This window comes from Microtus ochrogaster, chromosome 21 (genome assembly GCF_000317375.1).
Source record: "Microtus ochrogaster isolate Prairie Vole_2 chromosome 21, MicOch1.0, whole genome shotgun sequence".
NCBI classification, from domain to species: Eukaryota; Metazoa; Chordata; class Mammalia; order Rodentia; family Cricetidae; genus Microtus; species Microtus ochrogaster.
This window is the reverse complement of record NC_022022.1, coordinates 29666449-29674397: the sequence shown is the minus strand read 5'-3', so window position 1 is coordinate 29674397 and position 7949 is coordinate 29666449. Positions and strand designations below refer to the sequence as shown.

General features: G+C 42.7%; 1 pseudogene; it reads right to left on the bottom strand.

Moving 5' to 3' along the window:
* Positions 1 to 2895: 2895 nt before the first annotated feature.
* LOC113457210 lies at positions 2896 to 4363 on the bottom strand (annotated as a pseudogene).
* Between the last annotated feature and the right edge of the window lie 3586 nt (positions 4364 to 7949).

The window sequence follows — 7949 nt, the reverse complement described above, 5'->3', positions numbered from 1 at the left end:
TGGGGACATTGGGAGAGGGTAGAAAGGGAAGGGGGAGGAAGGGAGGGGAGTGCAGAAAAATATATAGCTCAATAAAACAATTAAAAAATAGAATAGAAAAGCTTGTTGGAGAAAATGGGACCAAACTTGAGGACAAACAGATGGAGATTGGTGTGAAAAGCTGAGAACATGGCAAAACTTGAGTTAGTCACTCACCGTGGGAGAGGGATTCCTCTAAGGCAGAGGTTGGGATAATCACGAGATATTACCAGTGATCTTTAATTTTCCAAAACTACAAAGGTGTCTCTTAACGTTAAAAGCAAATGTTTTCCCAGCACTCGCCGAGAATGTTGTACAACTTAGTAAAAGCCTCACCGTTCCAACCTCTAATTATGTATTCAGTTAAAAATATCTCTTGCCAATGGAGAGTTTGAAAAACTTATTTAAAGAAATATTCACTGAAAAAATATTACCATGTGATACATTTAGATTATGTTTTGGTGTGACACATACCTGCTTTGCAAACATATTCAAGGAAGGAAGAGGACCCTGAGAAAATGTAATGTATATGTTCTCACCTGTCAGGGACACTGGAGCATGGGTCCATGACTGGCAAACTAGTGAGAACATTGGGTCTGTCTTATTTGTGTTTCTTTCTGCATGTTCTCTCTCCCTCCCTTCCTCTCTCCTCCCCCTATGTGCACATAAATAGCAACCTTGTAAGACATTTGAATTGTTTCAGGTCTCATTCTCCATTGACGGAACTCTGCATTTCCTTTATTGCGCATCTCCCTGGCCCTTGGTGCTCTTGCATCTGCATGCACAATGAGAAGGTCTCACAGTAAGACTTCCCAGGGCGAGCACTTGTGTTTGCTCACTCTCCAGATCCAGACCTCAGCTTTTCTTCATGAGGCTTTAAGTCTGGGTGTCCATAAATCAAACTGTGACAGGGAATTTAATGATATTACACATATCAAGAAAAAAATAATAAAATTAGAATGCTATAAGTCAAAATTTCACAGGGTCTCCTGTAATATGCCTCTGCATGCCATTTTTAAAATAAAAATCTTATAGGTATTAGTGATCTAAGAATAGGTTTCTTTAAGTTCTCAAATCACCATAACCCATCAACAAAATACATTAACTATTAAATAATCATTGCTCATTTTTGATTTTTCTTGCCGAAAATTGCTTAAAGAATAAGTAAGCACTGAAATTTACTTTGGTACCAACATAATACCACTAAGTATAATTTAGGCCAACATATACATTTTTAAGAAGAATTAGACAAGAATTCCAAGTCCTTAGAAACAAGGAAACAATAAAGGCCTAAGGCAACAGAAACGCTGATTTGATCTGATTTGATCATTATACATTACATATGTGCATTTAATTATTATGTTGTTCCATGCTGGCATGTGGTTATTGTGCCAGTTGAAAAGTAAAGGTTAAAACAAGTCAGGAGCATTTCCTGTGTGTCTTCACAGACACTGAATCAGCCAGAACATCTGCCGTCCAGGAGGTCAAGGGTGTGAAGGTCATGTATATGACCCCAGAGGCTTCTGAGTCAATATTTCCTTAGCTGGGTAAGGAAACATCAGAGGAAGCATTGCTTAGGATTGTATTATTTGTTTATTTATTTAGCCTTTAAGCAATGTGAAACTGAAACAAAATCCCCGAAGACATCAGCATAGGAAGGAATGGGCTTCCGTGAGTGAAACTTGCTACTGGTCTGTTTCAGAGTGTGGAGAACCACAGGTGTCACAGGCGTCTGTACCCCAAGTCTTCCTGGCTGCGAAGCTCTGCGTGCTATGTGGAAGTGGAAAGTAGCGAAAGAGTCAGGGGACACTAGTGGAAATGCCTGTTAGAGCTAGATAATGATTAAGGTCTCTGATAATCCCGGGTCTAATTTATTTTTTCTCTGTTAATCTCATCGGTATGCTTCTTATTCAGCTTATGTGTCATTAGAGTGATGTCTATTTCCCCTGAGTTATTTTTCATCTTAAAGACAATGAAATGCTTTCAAATCATGGTCTCTCGGTTTCAACACAAAGCTGAGCTTGAGGAGAGGAAAACAAATCTTTTCTAGGAAAAAAGAACTTTGTTTTGTTTTGATTTCTCAAGGAGAAAAGTCTGTGTGTACTGATCCCCTTGGCTACTTATCCAGTGTGTGCAATTCAGCCTAGGTTTCTCTCCATCTTTCCTGTACTGCAGTTGAAAAATATCCATTAAAATATAAATTATGCAGATATAAAGTTAAGTCAGTTGTGACCGACTCCTCTTCCTGGCTGAGGGTGTCAGTTTACAATCACAACAGAGACAAAATTCTCCCCACGGATATCTTATTATCCAGGGTTGCCATGACAAGGCACCATGGGTGTGTATTTTATCACATTGTAGGGGTTAGAGGTTGAAGGGTCAGGGTGTCAAGCAACTGGGTTTCTTCCTTAGTCTGCTCTTGGCTTGTCAAGGGTGGTCTTGTCCCGGTGTGTGTGCCTGTGTTCTACTTTCTTCCTACATAGACATCGGTCAGGCTTGATTAGGCCCTAATCTCAATACATCGCTCTAAAATTCCCCCTTAATGTCCCAGCCCCAAATACAATCGCATTACAAAGTGAGGCCATTAAGACTTCAACAGGTGACTTATGAGAGATAGAATTCAACATAGATCATGATGACCGTGATGACTAACACTTCTGTGTGTGGATAAGCTTTTGGAGTTTCCATGCAACAAAGAACAGAAAAAGTTACCCCAGATACTTCCTGGGCCTAGGGAAATACTGTCTTGACAGTCTCAATAATGTGCTGGGATTAAAGGTGTGCACCACCACCGCTGGGCTTGCTCTTTTAACTCTTACTGAAGTGCTCAACAGAGAAGCCTTCAGAACAGCAAATGCCACACAGTGTTCTGTGAACTCAGGGTGACTGAGTCTTTATTTTGCTGGTCTCTGAGTTTCCTAATGCTTGGTATTTTTTCCTCAGTTCATCTAACATTTCTGCTTTCAGAAAGCATTTCTGTTTGATCTGAAAAAAAAAAGAATATTTTGCTGTCCTGTTGCTGCCTGTCTCTTTTCTGATTCTCCTTCAGGTTAGAAAGTTCATCCATGATAACTGTTTGTTCTTTAATCTTGTTGCTAGGAACTTCAGCAGTGAATGCTGTGCTTGTGGTAGGTTGCGTCTTTCCTCTGGAAGCAAGGAAGATGAACTGAAGGTTGAAAGGACTAGATTGTGATTGAGGATGTGCGCACGGAAAGGAGTCTGCCTGGTCTCATATGCTAAGGGAATGTCTTGGATTGTCTCACCCCTGGGTTGTTTTTTTCAGATGAGGAGAAACAAATACTGTAGAAAGAAGAGAAAGAGTGGAGGTAAATTTGCAAAGATGGTCTCAGGCTCCCATAGATCTAATGGTGAGAACCTGGCTTAATTTAAGTTCACCTGCCATATGCATCCCAGGGCAGATGGCCAGATTATGCAGGGAAGGTCAGGTGCAGGGTAAGAGTTGTTGAAAAAAATATATCTAGAATTAGATTTCAGGAAGCTTTGCTGTGAGGAATCTACAGGTGTGTGTGTGTGTGTGTGTGTGTGTTGTTTTGAACTATTTACATGTAGAATGGGGGGGGAGTATGGGTGTGCACAGCTGTCTACAGGAAAGAAAAATAAGACCACTGCCATCCAAGGACACACATACTTCCTTGGCAGTTTCATGACCTCATCCAGGTGAGCACAGGACATTTGAATCTCCAAGGATCACGTTACCTGTCCTTGTGATGAGTACATAAGAAACCAGAGAGGAAGCTGGTGAGAGGCATGCTTCCCAGGCAGCCAGATAGCCCTGATCCATCTTCTCAATAGGAAAGGAAGGCTTGGGTTTGCCTGGGATGTTTTCATTTTAAAATGAATTGAACTAAGTCTAAATCCCCCAAAGTGTCTATGAGGATATTAAATACTTAAACTGTCGTTAACAAAGACGAGAGTTGCCAAAGAGTATTCGATCAGAAATGAGGAAGGAATGAACATCATTTCCTTTTTACACAGAATTAAGAATCAGTCTACTGTTGCACAAGCTCCCTCCGTGTCAGACTGGGGAGTCAGCCATTCTTCCCTCTGCAGCTCCCTGTTGTACAGGCCTGTCGCACAGTAGAAGCAGATGGGTTGATGTACCTTTTTGCCTTTAGCACAGGGCACAGCATTTTGACACATATAAGCCAGGACTGACCCTCGACTTTTTACCGATGTCCTTATACCTTCCCTCCAGAAGAAGCAGCGAGGAGACCGGCGGGGGTATTTGGTCTGACCAGCACACTGACGCTGTTTTCTGAGGTTCACCTTGTGCTTTCTTCTGCCTTGGCAGCCTCAGTGCACACCTGTTTCTCCTCAGCGGCATGGAGGTGTGTTATGTGTGTAACGTGCCAAGCTGAGAAAGATTTCATGATACCGTTTCCCAGTTTCCTCAGTCCTGATGTGAAACTTGCCAAACGAGAAGCGAGGCTTTTATTCCAAGGAGTTAGATATGCCTGTACGTTAATTCCTGGCATTGGTTTCTGTGCCAATAGCTCTGTAGTCTCAGCTTTTGTGGTATTTCTTGTTGACAGAGGTTAAGTCCATAATACACTTTGCTTTCCCAACCATCTGCCAAAAGAATTCCATTTGTCCTCAAAGCAGAATTCTCTTTCTGTGTTTCAGAGTCCCGAGAAACTTTGCTTTGTGGCTTTGAGGTAACTTCTCAACTCATAGTGGCTTCAGGCTTCCTGGTTTTATTTTTACAGTGCAATATACTTTACTATTTATCTTTGAACGTCTTTATTTTTAACAAACATGATACAATTTTTAAAAATTGAATTAGGAACGCTTACTGTACAGCTGCCTTTTGTTTTCTGCTCTTCTGTTCTTAATAACCACTTCATCATTAAGGTTTCTTGTTAGGCAGTTTCCTGGTGGCATGGAACCCTGTCCTCCCAGCCTAAAAGCCATCAGGGTTGTAGCCAGAACAGCTGTGATTTACCCTCAAGAGACTCTCGACATGATTGGGCCTATTGATATTCATAGAAGGAGTGGGAGAGGAGGGTCGTTAGGACCTCGGTTAAGACTCCAGCCACTCCTTCCAGCACCTGCTGCTCACCTGTGTGTAACTTTGCTCCAGCTGTCTGTGGTCCCCAGGGGAGCTAATGTATACAAGGGCGGATGCCAGCTGACAGGGAACTTCGTCTATGCAGATATGGGAAGTCAGCATCCTTACTTGGAAGAGACTTTTTAGTGCTGCACCTATTTGGGGGTCACTTGTACTCCAGTAAGTAAGTGCCCCAATTTCCTAATGGGTTGCCAAGAAGATGCCAAAAAGATGGGTGATTTTTCACTGGTACCCTCTCTAGAGTTTATGTACATTTGTTCATGAAAAGTATACTAAGCATCTGGGAAAAGCTGTGTGCTTTATTTTGAAGTAGTTCAAAAAAAGTTAAGCTGCTTCAAAAACTAAACACACATATTGCAGGGTGTCATATATTTTAAAAATTTCATTCATTTCATCAATTGTGAAAACTATTTTACATGAATTTCTGACTTTTACTTCTTTATAATAAAAATAACATAGATGCTCAGGGCTGCATGTTAGACACTTGCAATGATTATTTTTTGTCAACTTAATTGGTTCGAGAAATACATAGGATATAATTAGTAGATGATGCCTCTGGGTTTATTTTCCAGAGCTAAGAATGACAAACCCACACTGAGTGAGGGTTATGCCATCCCCGCTAGGCTTGAGATAAGAATCAAGCGTGCACAGACTCTCTCTCTCTCTCTCTCTCTCTCTCTCTCTCTCTCTCTCTCTCTCTCTCTCTCTCTGCTTTATGTTTGCCATGATGTGGTCCTCTCTGGTCTGTGCTGTTTTTAACAAAGTCTCAACCATTCACTTTTTTTTTTCAATTGGGACTTGGGAGCTGGATGTTGGGGTCAAAGTCTGCTAGCTCAGAGAAGCTAGCTCCCAGCTGACCTTCCTGCTCAATCAATACCCCAGAAACTCTTTCTCTCCCATGTCATCTCAAACTCTCCCAACTCAATGCCCCTCCCTTCTACTTCCTGTGAGCGTTTCTATCTGTCCTCCTGACTCCCTATTGCTGTCTGTGGTTTTTTCCTTAATCATCCTACGTTTATTTCCTGTCTATTGATTGCTTGGTCTGTCTCTTGACCTATGGTTGACTTTATTTAATCCTGTTTACTCTACTTAGACAGAAAGCTCTTGGATTACAGGTGTGCACTAGGGCTGAGCCACACCACAACTAGAAACAGGTTTTTTCAGTAAATGGCTCTATCTTGGGGTTCACAGTGTGATCAAATATCCTGCAACAGTTCTGCTCCATCTCATCCTTCTCATCATGACTGCCTGAGACTTTGAAACTGTGAGTGTAAATAAATACTTGGCTCTTGCTTGGGCTTCACTCTTCCTATTTCTCATGAACCTGAAGTATCCTTACTACTTTCTGGAAATTTAATTTTGCTGATTTGAAGTAGACATTTTAACAAATAAACATGCATCACACAGCTTTGCAAATTTATTTGAATGAAACAGACTTGTTATAGTAACATGGCATGTTCCCTTCTTCCCAGTGTCCCTGTCTCCACCTCACACTTCTTGCTTTCCTATATATGATGCACCCTTTCTTCTATTTCCCCCCTTATTTAACTTTTTATTATTTCTTTGTGGATTTTACATCATGCTTCTTGATCCTACTCATCTCCCCCTCATCCCCACATCTGCCCTCTGCCCCTGCGACAATCCCCCCAAAACAAAACAATATGAAATTTAAAAGAAAAGAAAAATCTCGGCATGCAAGCTGTAGGGTGACATAGTGAGTCACACAGTGGACCCTTTAGTTCTGTGTCTTTACTTATAAGTGTTCATTGTAATGAGCCGTTGGTCTGATTCGAGGCCTCTGGCCTCTGGTTTCTGCTACACTATCCATACTGAGCCCTCACTGAGACTCCTCTCAGATATCCTGTTGTTAACCTGTGTCATGGAGTTCCTGCTGCTTTGGGTCTACAGGACTGGCCCCTTTAGGTGCTCCAGCAGATTATACATGGGGTGGATGTTGGAATGGGTCAACTCGTAGCTCTGGTTCTGGGCCTGGATGGATGCTGGGTTGGTCTGCTTGCCAGTTCTCCCTCATCCTCACCACTGGAATGACCTCTCTAGCACCGCCCCATCTAGCTAGCTTACCCTATGCAGCGAGCAACAAAGGACAGGACTGGCTCACCTGCAGGTACACCAACAGGGCTAGCTCTACAATGTAGCCCAGGCTAGGTTCAGGGGCCACTCTCCTGAATTCTACAACTGGTGAGGGGCAAGGGCAGCACTCCCACTCTCTCCCCACCCACATCACCATATGGCAGATGAGGGGTGAGTCCAGATCTTCCGTGCTCACATTCTCGGGGGACAGGTTGCCTGTACTCCTGTCAGTAGGCTCAGCTCTACTGTGCTGCCCAGGGGAGGTGCAGGGGTCACTCTTCCAAGCGCTGCAGCTGGTGAGGGGCAGGGTCAGCTCTCTCTTCTGCTGCACTTGGAGGGCATCTTTATGAGGTACCCTTTAAATAGTGTGGGTGATGCACACAGATCATGCAGGAGGCAAAGTGAGTGGCAGAGAGTGGGCTGGAGACACCGAGGCAGATAAATCATGTTGCAAAAATTATTTTGGAGGTTATTCCCATTATCAGTTTGGAATATGAAATGTGTAGCAAATGACATGACACTGAAATTAGAGATGCCACCTGTAATAGGTCATAGCAAGCAGAACTCTGATGTGGGAATGATTTCTTATTAATAAAGAAACTGCCTAGGCCCATTTCATAGGCCAACCCTTAGGTAGGCGGAGAAAACAGAACAGGATGCTGGGAGAAAGGAGTTGAGTCAGTGAGTCGCCATGATTGTCCCACTGCAGACAGATGCAGGTTAAGATCATTCCTGGTAAGCCAGCTTGTGG